Genomic DNA, 14,852 nt, shown 5'->3' on the forward strand with positions numbered 1-14,852 from the left:
TTAACTAATATGTTATGTTATTATAAGTATTAACAAATATGTAATGTTATTCTTAGTATTAATAAATATGTAATGTTAGGAAAATATCCAGTGTAATAGCAAACACATAATAAATAAGCGGCTATCTTTCCACACATATGGCTTAAAATGAAAGCTATTTTAAAAGACCATATTATTATCCATTGCTAAATAACTAGATTATATATTGATTTGTATTATTAACTTTAATTTCCTGAGTATTTTAATTCACGTTCCTGTAATATAAACTTATTATATATATATTGTTATCAATATATTTTTATTATTATCAGTAGCAACTATGGTAATTGTATGTTTATTGTTCCTACAAAGTATTACTATATTATTGTTTATTTTACTTTATTAATTACAAAATCCCTTTATCTATTACAAAACACTGTGAATATTATTTTACATCTAAACAATATGAATGTGAATTAAGTGTTTATTTCTGTGATTGTTAAATGTTTTATAAAGTTATGTTTCCTGTTTTGTTGGCACGATTAAAATAAACAATGATATTAAATAGTTAATTTCATTTATTTTTTATTTGCAGACGTTCCTGCTTGAATGTTTTTAATGAATATTAAGGGACCATCCTTCTTAAACAGTATTCTATATACAATTATTTCCTTACATGGATGACAACAAAAATGGTAGCAGACAACTTTATTAGACATATATGTGTGAAGAGTTTTTTTTTCTGGATTGTTTAGCAAATAGCGATAAGAACACATATTTAAATTTGTGAAATTTCTGTTTAATGTTTTCATAAATCATAAGATATCAAATTTTACATTTCAGAAAAAAATGCTCATTTAAAAAATAGAATATTATAAATTTTTCACTCCGAAATATCTCTTATCAAACGAATGAAAAATCATAAAATTAAAATTTCTAAAGAATAAAATCTAACTTCCATAAAACAGCTATTTACACTACGAAATATCACTTATCCAATCAATTAAGTGATAGAAATTGAAATTTGATTAGCATAAAATCAAGCTTGCATCAACAACTCCTGATTAAAAATGAAAACATCAGGATAAAATCTCATATTGCTTATAACTTGGTTGTGATCATTGCGCCAGGAGCAATTTATTTTAAATATGAATATACACATTACAGAAAAGCCACATTATTGTGAAGTGTGTGGCTATTTTTGTGTTAAAAATCAAAATTAGTGATACATATGAGAACTCACTCTGAGGAAAAGCGACATTCTTGTGAAGTGTGTGGATATTCTTTTATTGAAAAATCAAAGTTAGTGATACAAATGAGAACTCACACTGGGAAAAAGCCACATTCTTGTGAATTCTGTGGATATTCTTGTTCTAAAAAATCAGTATTAGTGAAACATATGAGAACTCACACTAAGGAAAAGCAATATTTTGTTGAGTGTGCGGCCATTCTTTTTCTGAAAAATCAAATTTAGTGAGACATATAAGAATTCACACAGGGGAAAAACCACATTCTTGTGAACTGTGCGGATATTCTTGTTCACACAAGTCATCATTAGTGACACATATGAGAACTCACATTGGAGAAAAGCCACAGTCTTGCGAAGTGTGTGGATATTCTTATTCTACAAAATCAGTATTAGTGACACATATGAGAACACACACTGGGGAAAAGCCACATTCTTGTGACGTGTGTGGATATTCTTGTTCTGACAAATCAGCATTAGTGACACATATGACAACTCACTGGGGAAAAGCCACATTCATGTGAAGTGTGTGGATATTCTTGTTCTCGCAAATAACATTTAGTGTCACATATGCGAACTCACACTGGGGAAAAGCCATATTCTTGTGAAGTGTGTATATATTCTTGTTCACAAAAAGCATCATTAGTTACACATATGAGAACTCACACTGGAGAAAAGTCACATTCTTGTGAAGTGTGTGGATATTCTTATTCTCACAAATCAACATTAGTGAGACATATGAGAACTCACACTGGTGAAAAGCCACATTCTTGTGAAGTGTGTGGATATTCTTCTTCTCGCAAATCATGTTTAGTGTCACATATGAAAACTCACACTGGGGAAAAGCCATATTCTTGTGAAGTGTGTAGATATTCTTGTTCCCACAAATCATCATTAGTTACACATATGAGAACTCACACGGGGGAAAAGCCACATTCTTGTGAAGTGTGTGGATATTCTTGTTCTGAAAAATACGTATTAGTGAGACATATGAGAACTCACACTGGGGAAAAGCCCCATTCTTGTGAAATGTGTGGATATTCTTGTCTCACAAATCATCATTGGTGAAACATATGAGAACTCACACTGGGGAAAAGCCACATTCTTGTGAAATGTGTGGATATTCTTGTTCTCGAAAATCATCATTAGTGAGACATATGAGAACTCACACTGGGGAAAAGCCACATTCTTGTGAAGTGTGTGGATATTCTTGTTCTGAAAAATCAATATTAGTGAGACATATGAGAACTCATACTGGGGAAAAGCCACATTCTTGTGAAGTGTGTGGATATTCTTTTTCTCACACATCATCATTACTTACACATATGAGAACTCACACTGGGGAAAAGCCACATTCTTGTGAAATGTGTGGATATTCCTGTTCTCGAAAATCATCATTAGTTATACATATGAGAACTCACACTGGGGAAAAGCCACATTCTTGTGAAGTGTGCGGATATTCTTGTTCTCACAAATCATCATTAGTTACACATATGAGAACTCACACTGGGGAAAATTAAAATCCAAGATCCCCCATGTAAACAGGAATTAGACGATTACTGGAGACCCTTATTTGAAAAAGAGGAAGTACATAACGAAGAGGCCCAGTGGATCGGGGATATTATCAGTGCAAATAAAAATAAAAGAGAAATACCAGAGCCAGAAATAACGCCAGATAATATAAGATCCAAGCTGGCACGAGCTTCAAATCACAATAACCCTGGCATCGACAACATATCTAACTTCTGGTTAAAACAGCTAACAGCATTGCATGATCATTATAGCAGATGTTTCACCAGAATGTTGAAAGCTTATGAAGCGACACAATCATGGATATTAAAAGCCGATACAAGCTTAATAGTTAAAAGCACAGAAACCAAAACCCCAGCAAATATCGCCCAATATGCTGTCTAACCACGACTTACAAGCTATTCACTGGATTAACAGCTGACAGCATATATGAACATCTTTAAAACGGTTATTATCTTGAGGCAGAACAAACAGGATGTAGGAAAAACTGCCTGGGCACCAAAGATCAATTGCTCATCAATAAGACCATTTTGGAAGATTGCAGGAAAAGAAATCTAAATATGGCATGGATAGATTATCAGAAAGCATTTGATAGTGTACCCCATTCGTGTATACTAAAATGCCTCCAATTATACAAAATCCACCCGACTATATGAGAAATTTTAGCTGCCAAAATGAAGGGGTGGCAAACATCCATTACCTTAAACCATAGCAGGGGAAGGATATCCATTCCAAATATAAAAATAAAAAAAGGAATCTTCCAAGGAGACAGTTTATCTTCTGTACTATTTTGCCTGGCAATTGAGCCTCTAAGTAAGCTTCTAAAGAACTTCCAAGGTGCTTATAATCTAAGCTACAGCCGCTAAAGAGAATCCTCCAAGGTAATAAACCATTTATTTTTCATGGATGATCTTAAGCTCTATGCTAGCTCGGATAAGGATTCAGATGATCTACTGAAAATTGTCCACACTTTTTCTAATGACATCAAAATCAATCTCGGGCTAGATAAGTGTGGTAATGTACTCTGAAAGTTGGCAAGAAGATATCTACTGAAAATATACAGCACGATGAAAATAGTGTAATCAGAGAACTGGATGAACAGGAAACATACAAATACCTCGGCATTGATGAAAATGAGTCCATCCAGCATTCCAAGATGAGAGAAAAACTAAGCCAAGAATATCTACACCGGGTAAGAAAAATCTGCAAAACTGAAATCACAAACAAGAACAAAGTTACGGCAATTAACCAACTTGCCATGCCAGTACTAAAATATATAGTTTTGGCATTATTGACTGGCCTCAGAAAGACATAAATTGGCTTGACAACGAAAATGTTAACCTTGTACTGAGTTATTTATCGAAACCAGTGCATGCCTCGTTTGTACCTACCCAGGCGAGAAGGAGGTATGGGATTCTCGGAAGTCAATCATCAACACAGAACCACAATCGTCAGCATAGGTCAGTACATAATAAATTCCTGTAACCCCAAGCTTATGAAAATTAAAGAGCATTATCAGAACCGAGCAAATAGTAAAACATCTATAACACAACTTGCCACTCATTTTGGAAAGGATTGCCTTACAAATGATGCTGAGAATCCAAACAAGCCTGCCACTGACATAGCCCAGAAAAGTCGGAAAAAATACACTAGCCAGTTCCCAAGAATATATCGATAGGGATGGTTCCCTGGACTGACTCAAAAGAGGATCCCTCCATTACGACTAAGAGAATCTGATATTGGCTGCACAAGACCAAGGTCTGATGATGAACGCCTTCAAAAAGACGAGTGGTCTAAGCAACAATAATAAATGCAGGTTCTGTAGCACTGAGGTTTAGAGTGTGGGCCACCTGATTTCTAGTTGCAAAGTCCTACTTGGAGATGGTTATTATACAGATCGCTATAATGGAGTTTGCAAATACCTTCACTGGAAGATATGTAAGAAACTCAACATTCAGTGTAGTAAAAACTCCTGGGAACATATACCCGAACGAACAGTTGGGAATGACAACTACACCATTCACTATGACTAAATAATCCCCACTGGTACATATCTTGAACACGCAGCTATTAAACCAGATATGGTGATTTGGGACAGAGCAAACAAAAAATCGACCGTAATAGAGGTCAGTGTATCCAATGATACAGGGCTTAACAAAGCTGAGAGGGAAAAGATAACAAAGTATCAAGGACTTATGTATGATATGAAACGAAATTGGAAATTAAAAGACGTTTCAATTATACCAGTCATTATAGGAGCAACTGGGCTTATGAAAAAGAACTTTTAAAGTACATAGCAAGCCTACCTGGTGAACCAAGTGCAAGTGAGGTACAAACGATTGCACTGAAAGGGACAGCTAAAATCCTGAAAAGATCTCTTGGTTGGATTCACTAAAATAGGGGTAAATGTCAGACATCTGGTTGGATGTCCCACCCCCTAGAAGAAAAACTTTACGAAAAATGAATGAAGAAAAAAGGGGAAAAAGAACTCGAATGCCCACTAGACACTATCCTCGAGTGTCTAAGGTCTCTCTGTTACAGGTGTTTGTCAGAACAACCTGACATGAGGATACTTTTTCCATAGAATAATATTAAACATTTAAACAATATGAATGTGAATTAAGAGTTTAATTCTCTGATTTTACAGCATCTATTCTTAAAAGAGCAATCGGATATAAATTTAAATCATAACAGAATCAAGTGTTAGCTGCAGGAAGGAGCCCCTTGATATCTTAAAACTTACTGAAGTTAAATAAAAAAAAAGAAATCCTCCCTTCAGAGCAGATTTCCAGTATGATTAGAGATATTCGCTTAATTATTTAAGATGACATCTGCCCAATAAGCAACCCCATCCCTCTTTCCAGAACCCACTTCACCTCAACTACCCGACATAGTCCCAGACTTAACATTGACAGAGGAAACACATTATCGAGGGCAACGCCCAATAAACAACGGTAACTCTCCTCAAGGCTCACCCCTGAAAATATCTCAACTAAAATATGGGCAAAAACAACACTGCAATGCCCCACCTGTAAACATGATATTGGATGCAAACCAGATGAAGCTGGAAGAAGAACTGGCTAACAATAGAAATGGCCCGATGCCTCGCTGTTGAAGATCGACCCAGACTGGTGAAAATAAATTGTACCAAAGCCTTCAAGATCCTTGTTACGAAAATGAATGATGCTCTCACAAAACTTGTCCCAACTAATGCGTCATTAACTGAAATAAACCATGCAACTTTTGGGGCAGCAGTGTATATGCAGAGGAAACTTTAGCCGCATCATAAAGAGAAAAAAATAGGAAGAATTTCAGGTCACAACAATAGAATCAGTCTTGAAAAGTAGGCTACAGCAGAAAATCTTAAAACTCAGAAAGGGAACATCCCAGATATCTGCCTTTCTGTTATGTGACAGCCCAGGGGAAACATTAAAAAAGAAGATGAATGAACTTAAAACCGACTATTCACTCCATAAGCAAGTGCGGCTAAGAGCTAAGGTAGCAGAAAATTGAATATTAAAGCCGACAGAGGTATATTTCTTGGATACGATAAAAACAGTCCAGCCAATTTAGTATTTTTCCAAAAATAAAAATAAAAAGAATTCGATGTGTAAAATTCACAGACACGTTTAATTTTACAGACGAAACCCCGTCATATGAAGAAGATGAAATTATATTCCCTCAAATAATTAAAACAAACGAAGACAATAAAAATAACGGAGACAAGAGTGTCCATGATGATGATGATCATAAAGTAGAAACATATCCCAAAAGAAATAGAAGGCGACCCGATTTTTTTGTGATCGACAATATAAAAAGATTATCAAATCGACTATTGCTATTCAATATGACCTAAACATCCATCAAATGGACGTATTCATATATCTATAATGTTCTCTGGTCATCGGTTCTACGGGACCATTCAAGTCACAATGCACCATTGATAGGATTTTTTGGCCTTTTTGTCTGGTATCTTGCTTTAATAGTTTGTCATTTTCCCTTGCGTACAGACGTCGCAGTTGAAGTTTTTGATGTTTGTATTTTCATTCCATCAACTACAGTCGGCAACCTTTTGATATCAGGAATATTGCAATGTCCAAGAATTTTATGCCATGTCTGTAGATCATGGCAGGCGGTTATCGATGGGACTACACTATTTAAATAATATAGTCTTCCATTTTCTTTAATGTCGAATACAGTTCCATTCGGGTATACCAGTTTTGATTTATTGGGGCTAAAGTTTATATTTGCACCTTGATTTGTGGCAGCTTGTACGGAAAATATATTTTTAAACTAAACATGACTTACACTTCTAGAGATTATGCGCCCAGCGTGCGTCTTTATTTCGATGGATCCGAATCAAAACATTCAATATGACCTAAACATCCATCAAATGGACGTAAAAAATGCTTATTTGAATGCCCGAATAGACTGTGAAATTTATATTACCCCTCCAGAGGGATTTATAATGAAAAATAGCGTGTGGCGACTTAAAAAGTCATTATATGGTCTAAAGCAGAGTTCTCAGTGTTTTTTTTTTTTTTTTTTTTTACAAAGGCATCACCACATTATCAAGGCCCAGAGGCCACTCAAGGATAAGGGTTAAAGAGTGTACAGTAGAAATTGGTCAATATAGTAATCATTAGTAATGAAAATTTGGTAAATTTAATAACTTATATGGAACGGCTCATCAAGAACTTATTTACTTTAGACTTGAACACAACCATATTGTAGTCAGCCGGAAAGCAGGAAAACGGAAGACAATTCCACAGGCGTGCAGTTCTAAGAAAGAAGCTTTGTTCATGGAATCTACGTTTAGGTTTAGCCACAGATAAAGAGTGGGGGAAATTATTGATAGTGTTTACAGCTAGACGAGTGTTTCTTGTGAAAGTTTGGCGAGGAGGGACCATAGATTGAAGCTCAGTTGAACACTTTCCATGAAAATAACGATACATCAGAGACAAACTCGCAACATCTCTTCTGTGAGATAGAGGTTGCAAGGAGGAGAAAAGGACATCTCCTACGAGGCTACGAAGTCTATTTTGAACTCTATTAAGGCAGGACAAGTCCTTTCTAGCAGCTCCTGCCCAGATGTGGCAACAGTATTCCATCCTTGGACGTACCTGGCTCTTATATAGGTAGAGAATAGCATCAGCAGTGAGATATCTACTGGATCGATAGAAAGATCCCACCATTTTTCCAGCGGCCTTGGCAACAGATTTGATATACGTGTTCCATTTAAGATCAGGAGTAATGGTCAAGCCCAGAAGCTTGTCAAAACTTGAGGCCTCCTGAAGACGAGAGCCATTCATTTCAATTGATGACAAATGTGGATTAGAATGTTGATGATGTAAAGAGAGAAGCTTGGTTTTAGATGCATTAAAAGTAACCAGCCACTCCTTTCCCCATTGTACTACGTGCTCAAGATCAGAGGAGAGAGAATTGGAGAGAACTTGGTCGTTTACTGTCTTAGATGTGGTACCATAAATGGTAGTGTCGTCAGCATAAATGTCTACAAATGATGTAAGGATATGATTTGGAAGATCATTAATGTAGATCAGGAAAAGAGTTGGGCCCAGGATGGATCCCTGAGGGACACCGGCATTAATACTGTGAGCTTCTGATTTTTGCCCCTCAACTACTACTCTTATGAACCTATCAGAAAGAAATGATTTAATAATTGAGAAGACTTTTCCAGCTATACCATAGCTAGCGATCTTATGAAGTAAACCTTTATGCCATACCCTATCAAAGGCTTTAGATATGTCAAGAGCAATTGCTCTAGAAAGATTGCCACCGTCGAGAGATTTGCTAATCCTATGCGATATAACTGTAATGACATCTGCTGTAGATCTAGCAGAACGGAAACCATATTGAGTGTCACTAAGAAGGTTATTTTTGTTGAGATGTTTGATTACTTCTGTATTTAACACAGATTCTAGCAACTTACTCATGACGCACAGGAGACTTATTGGCCTGTACTGAGAGGGGGATGAGCGATCACCTGAATTCTTAAATACAGGGCATACTGATGAGGTTTTCCAGGGAGATGGGAAACTATTCTCCTTAAGACAACGTTTAAACAGTTTTGTAAGTATGGGCGCTAATTCAGGTTGAAGTTCTTTGAGTACTATAATTGGAATACCATCAGGGCCAGTTGCTTTACTCGAATCAAGGTTTTTGATTAGCTTCGCAACATCACGTACAGATATACGTATATCACATAGCGTGTTTTCTGATACAGGAGGAAATATTGGGGGTTGGCGGTCTTGGTCGCAAAGGGTAGAATCTGCTGCAAAGTTCTTGACAAAGAGTTTGGCTTTGTCTGATGCTGACGAGATTACCTCAGGTCCATTGATAATAGTTGGGATGGAGCACACGCTTCTGTTCAGGATTCTGTTTGCTATTTGCCAAAACTGGTGGGAACCAAGCCGCTGCTCAGCTACTTTGGACTTAACAGATTGAGCATACAACTCTCTTGCGTTCCTTATTACTTTCTTACAATGGTTGCTGGCAGTCCTGAAAACGGCTTTAGTTTCCATACATCTATTACGTTTGAAGCAGTGGAAAAAGTGATTTCTGTGCGCAATGGCAGCAGCACATTCTGGAGAGAACCATGGCTGGCTGTTAGGTTTTTGCTGAAACTTTTTAGAGGGTATGAAATGGTCAATACCTACAATTAACCATTCAGTTAGGTCTAATACTATAGAGGACACATCCTTTTTAAACATGGAATGCAGAGGTAGATCAGATATAAATGTACGGAAGCTATCCCAGTCAGCCTTAGTGTATCGATATACTGTACGATGAAGAGGTACATCTGGGGACTTATTACATTTCATTTTTATCTTAATTGATACAACAGAGTGGTCGGAAGATCCAAGAGGCGACAGAACAGAAACTGAACATAGTTCAGGGCAAGTTGTGATAAAAAGGTCTAGTAGGCTCGCATACTGGCCGTCATTATCGGGCACACGGGTAGGTTCCTGAACAATCTGAGTGAGGTCATAGGCAATGGAGAAATCATGACAGAACCTCCCCTCATCATCGGTCTTGTTTGAGTGGGTCAACCATTCAACGTTGTGAACATTGAAGTCTCCACATACGTGAATGTTAGCTGAAGGATAAGTAGAAAGGACTTGGTCAATTTTCTCAGATATGCTTTGAAAGATAGTAACTCCACTGTTGTGGGGGCGATAGAGAGTAAATATAAATGCAGTAGTGTGCGCTAAAGCAACCCGGAAGCACATATAGGGTAAGTTAGGATCTTCCCTGGAGATGTCCCTCCCACATGGAAAGCTATCTTTAATATAGGCACATATTCCATGCCCATGGCGATCTTGGGGGTCAGATTTAGAAGTTAAGTTAGAGTATCCTGAAATTGCAAACTCATCTAGGGAAATAGCCTGTCCAATGCCAGTTTCACTTAAAAATAAAAGGTCTGGTTTAGTCTCCTGTAATTGGGTTTCAACCTCTGGAAGGTTAGAACGAAGACCCCTGATGTTGGAGAAGGAGACATGGTAGTAGGGGTCTACGTTGGAAGTTGGGGAACCGGGTTTAATCGTGTATTTTTTCTTGAAACTTGTCATGATGAAATTTTGGAATTTGTGGACTAGGTCGACAGATTTACTTAGAGCAGGACAGAGAGGGGAAATTAAGAGAGAAAAAGAAACGAAGAATTTTTTATTTTTTTTATTTGTAGTTAATGATAAGGTAAAGCCGTAACAATTACCCACTAGTATGGCATCGAGAGGCCCCACCAGAAGCTACTGCATGGTCCAGAATCCATTCACCAAATGGCAATACAGCAGCCCCAGTACTTTGCACCTGCTGATAGGACAGCCTCCTTAGTGGTTAATCCAAGGTTCGGGTCCCTGACTATCAGGCGGATAACGTCAGCCCAGACAAAACGTTTACCTCCAGCACCCTTACTAGTGACATGGCTACAAGGATAGACATAGAAACAGAAAATTTCCGCCATCTCAGCCAACTGTTCGCAAAAATACTGCCAACCTAGAAAACAGCTTTTTCTTCTCCCTTTGTCCGAAAAATCACTCATTTAAAAAAATGAGGACTGAGGGACAAATAAGAAGAAGCGAGAGTAACAGGAGCTGCCGATAACGCATCCACAATGCGTTTTCTACTCTCCATTAAAAAAAAAAATAATAAAAAAAAAAAAAAAAAAAAAAAACTATTAAGTATTGTACTTAATAAAAGTCCAACGGACGTGTTTAAGGGAAAGTATGGTGATAGATTCCCCTCACACGAACTAAAAATGAGTATAATTCGTAATTTTTGCTATCAACTCGGTGGATAAATAAACATATGTACGAGGAAAAAAAAAATATTATTAAACAACAATTTAGACAATGCGCTGTAGACCCCTGTTTATATACCCAACAGAAAGACGATAAACTACTGATTTTGGTTTTGTGGGGCGATAGTATTTTAATCGCATCAAATTGTGACATAATGTTAACTGATGTTAAGAACTAATTAAGTAAAAGATTCTAAATGACCGATCTCGGAAAAATATCCTGGTTTCTGGGGGGTAGAATTTACTCAAAGCAAAGGACTTGTTACGATGACTCAATCGATATACATCGACAAAATACTATTAAAATTTGAAATGGGAGAGTGCAAGAAACGCTCTACACCAGTCGAAAATGATATTAATAAAAATATACACACAGAATCTGAAATAATAAATAACAAACAGTACCGCGAAATTATAGGTAGTCTTATATATTTAATGACTGCAACCAGGCCCGACATATGCTATACAGTAACAAAACTCACAAAAATTATCACGACCGACAATGAAGGATTTAAACAGAGCTAAACAAGTCCTGCCTTATTTAAAAAGAACAGAAGTTAGTATTTAGAAAATCAAGAAATCCCCTAAAATTAGGAGGTTTTTCGGATTGAGATTGGGGAAACGATGAAGATCGCAAGAGTATATCTGGATATTGTTTCAGACTCTCAGAAAATGGGCCTATTATTTCATGGAAATCTTAAAAGCAACAGATTGTATTTCTCTCGACGTGTGAAGCAGAATTTATCGCGATCACACACACGACCCTGGAAGCACTCTACCTTTAAAATATCCTAAAGACTATTTTAGAGCCAGAATTAACTAAAAGCCCCGTAGTAACTCATTGTGATAATCAAGCCAGTATAGTCTTAGCACAGAACAGGATAATCAACCAAAGATCTAAGCATATAGATATAAAATACCATTTCATAAAAAACCAGGTGAAAACGGAATCCATTATATTGAATTACATATCATCATAACAAAATATCGCTGATGTATTCACCAAACCCGCAACAAGAATAAAGTTAAAGCGTTTTTCTCCAAACTTGTTGGGGGATTCAGCTGAATAATTTTTTTTTCACGGCTCTGTATGTATATACATGTCTATATATGAAGAAAAATAGTGCTGGACAAGGCATTAAACTATATCCATTTTATTTGTATTAAAACTTTAACCTACTAATGCGTAACTAATACTTTTGCTGAAATAAAAAAGAGAAAGTCACTTGAAAAAAGAACAAAAAAACTTGTTGTAATTTTCCTTTTCGAAAAAATACTTTTTGCATGCTTATTTTAAGGTGCGCAGAAATTACAATTGACTTCTTTTATTTTTTGTGCACATTAGTTTTCTTTTTTTTCAAAAATGTCCTATCTTTTTTGCATTGTTTTAATTAACAAAAAACTCTTTAAACTGCATGTATGTTTATTTTTATGTATATTTATTTATATGTATGCGTTTTTTTTTTTTTTTTTACAAAACTACATAATCAAATTTAAGAAATGGCTTTTATTTATTTTTGATCAGAACGTACACAAGGGACTTCCCCATTATAAAAAAAATAGGGAGGATGTTGCAATATTGTGGAGCTATAATGGGGTAAATATTTAATTATTGCCCACCTCAGCAATATGTCGCACAAGGCCGGGAAAGTGGGAACCCCGCAGGCTCCTCTAAAGGAGGGGCACTCCTGCAATTTTAAAAATTGCCCGAGTAACCCCGGTGTGAGTGCCTCAGGCAGCAAGCAATAACCTTCCCCACCGGAAAGCCCAGTGGCAAGGCCTGGGAGAGTGGACCTCCTAGGTATTACCCAGGCAGTGTACTTTAGTTCAACAGGTGCTGGGCCAGTTCCCGGCCCCTCACCTGTTGGGCTGAGTGTCAAGTGACGAATCCTGGACGTGTACTACCCTGTCTCCCTGCAGCCGAAGCCGCTAGGAGACACATCCCATCACAACAGTGTTATAATGGGGTATGATTCCACACAGTCGGACGATTCTATTTATAAACGATGCTGCTAGGAACTGACGAATCGAATGAATTCACGTTCTGCTACCAACCAATCAGAAACCAGAATTGGTCCATAAATATTAAATCTTGTATGTAGCAATTTCACATGTTTTTTTCCGTCTCGACACGGTAAGAATATTTTGCTCCGTGGAACTGTCTACTTCAAACAAGTCACCTCCCAGGACTTGTGTGTAACAACGAACCATCGGAAACTGTTCTGTCTACTGCAAACCAGTCACCCCTCAAGACTTGTTTAGAACAACGAACCATCTGAAACTGTTTTGGAACTAAGCATGGCTTACACTTCTAGAATATGCTACCACTAAATATCACGAAAGATGCTATAAGAAAAAAATCATCCACTTCAGCAAATTTAAAATCCCAGGAATTGACCAGATTCCCAATTTCTGGCTTAAAAAACTCACAGCACTTCATGAACATTATGCGCAGGCATTTACTCGTGTTGTTAGCGGCGAGGAAGATCCACCGGAGTGGTTAACTCTTGGCAAAACGACTCTGATACTCAAGACCCAAGAGACTCACTTGCCTAATAAATACGGGTCTATCTGCTGCCTCCCAACCACATACAAGTAGCTTACAGGAATGATTGCAGATGCAATCTATCAACACCTGACCGATGGCAAATACCTTGAAAACGAACCAAAGGGATTTACCAGGAATAAACTTGGTACAAAGACCAACTTCTCAACAAAACCATCCGAGAGGACTGCAAAAAGCGTCAAAGGAACCTGTCAATGTCTTGGATAGACTACAAAAAGTCATTCGATAGTGTGCCTCACTCCTGGATACTGCGATTTTTGGAGATATATAATGTCAATGAGAACATAAGGACATTCCTTAAAAAACAAATGGCCATGTGGCAAACATCAATTGCACTACACCACATGGAAGGGACAATAGACACTTCAAATCTCAGTGTCCAGCGAGGTATATTTCAAGGTGGTAGTCTGTCACCACTGCTCTTCTGCCTTACTATTGACCCATTCAACAAACTCCTAAAAATATGATGCTTGGCACAATCTTTGTAAAGGAAGAAAAAAAGAAAAAAGTAAAAGAGTAAATCATCTACTTTTTATGGACGATCTCAAACTCTATGCAGAGACAGAAAAACAGCTTGTCTCTCTGATAGAAAATGTAAAGACTTCCACAGAGGATGTTTGCATGGAGTTTGTATTTGACAAATGTGCCAAATGCACAATAAAAAAAAGAAAAAAGACTACATCCGAAAATATTCGGTTCAATGATTGCTTTATTGAAGATCTAGGAGAGGATGCAACATATAAGTACCTCGGTATAGAGGAGAATGTAATTGGTTGGCCTCAATGCAATATCAATAGGTTAGATACAACGACCAGGAAACTCCTAACCTTATATAAAATAATATATCGAAACCAATGTATGGACAGGATATACCTATCACGAAGAGAGGGTGGCCTCGGTAATAAACCATGCATATCGAGCCACCATAGTAAGCATGGGGCAGTATATTAAAAGCTCAACAGATATGTCAATAGAAATAGTGAGGGACCACCATGAACGCCTACCCCAACAAACCTCAGTCACAAAGCTTGCTGAAAACTTTGGAGGTGCCATACTGGAAAATACTGCCGAGGTATATGATGAACCAGCAACACAGATTGCAAGAAAAAGAGAAAGAAATACACCGAAATCGAGATAGACACACACAAAAAAAACAAGGATGGGAACAAAATAAAATAGCAGGAAAGTTCCTAGAGGAGCTTAAACAGGAATAT

Source organism: Euprymna scolopes, chromosome 46 (assembly GCF_053919585.1).
Source record: "Euprymna scolopes isolate OS-2025 chromosome 46, ASM5391958v1, whole genome shotgun sequence".
Lineage (NCBI taxonomy): Eukaryota > Metazoa > Mollusca > Cephalopoda > Sepiida > Sepiolidae > Euprymna > Euprymna scolopes.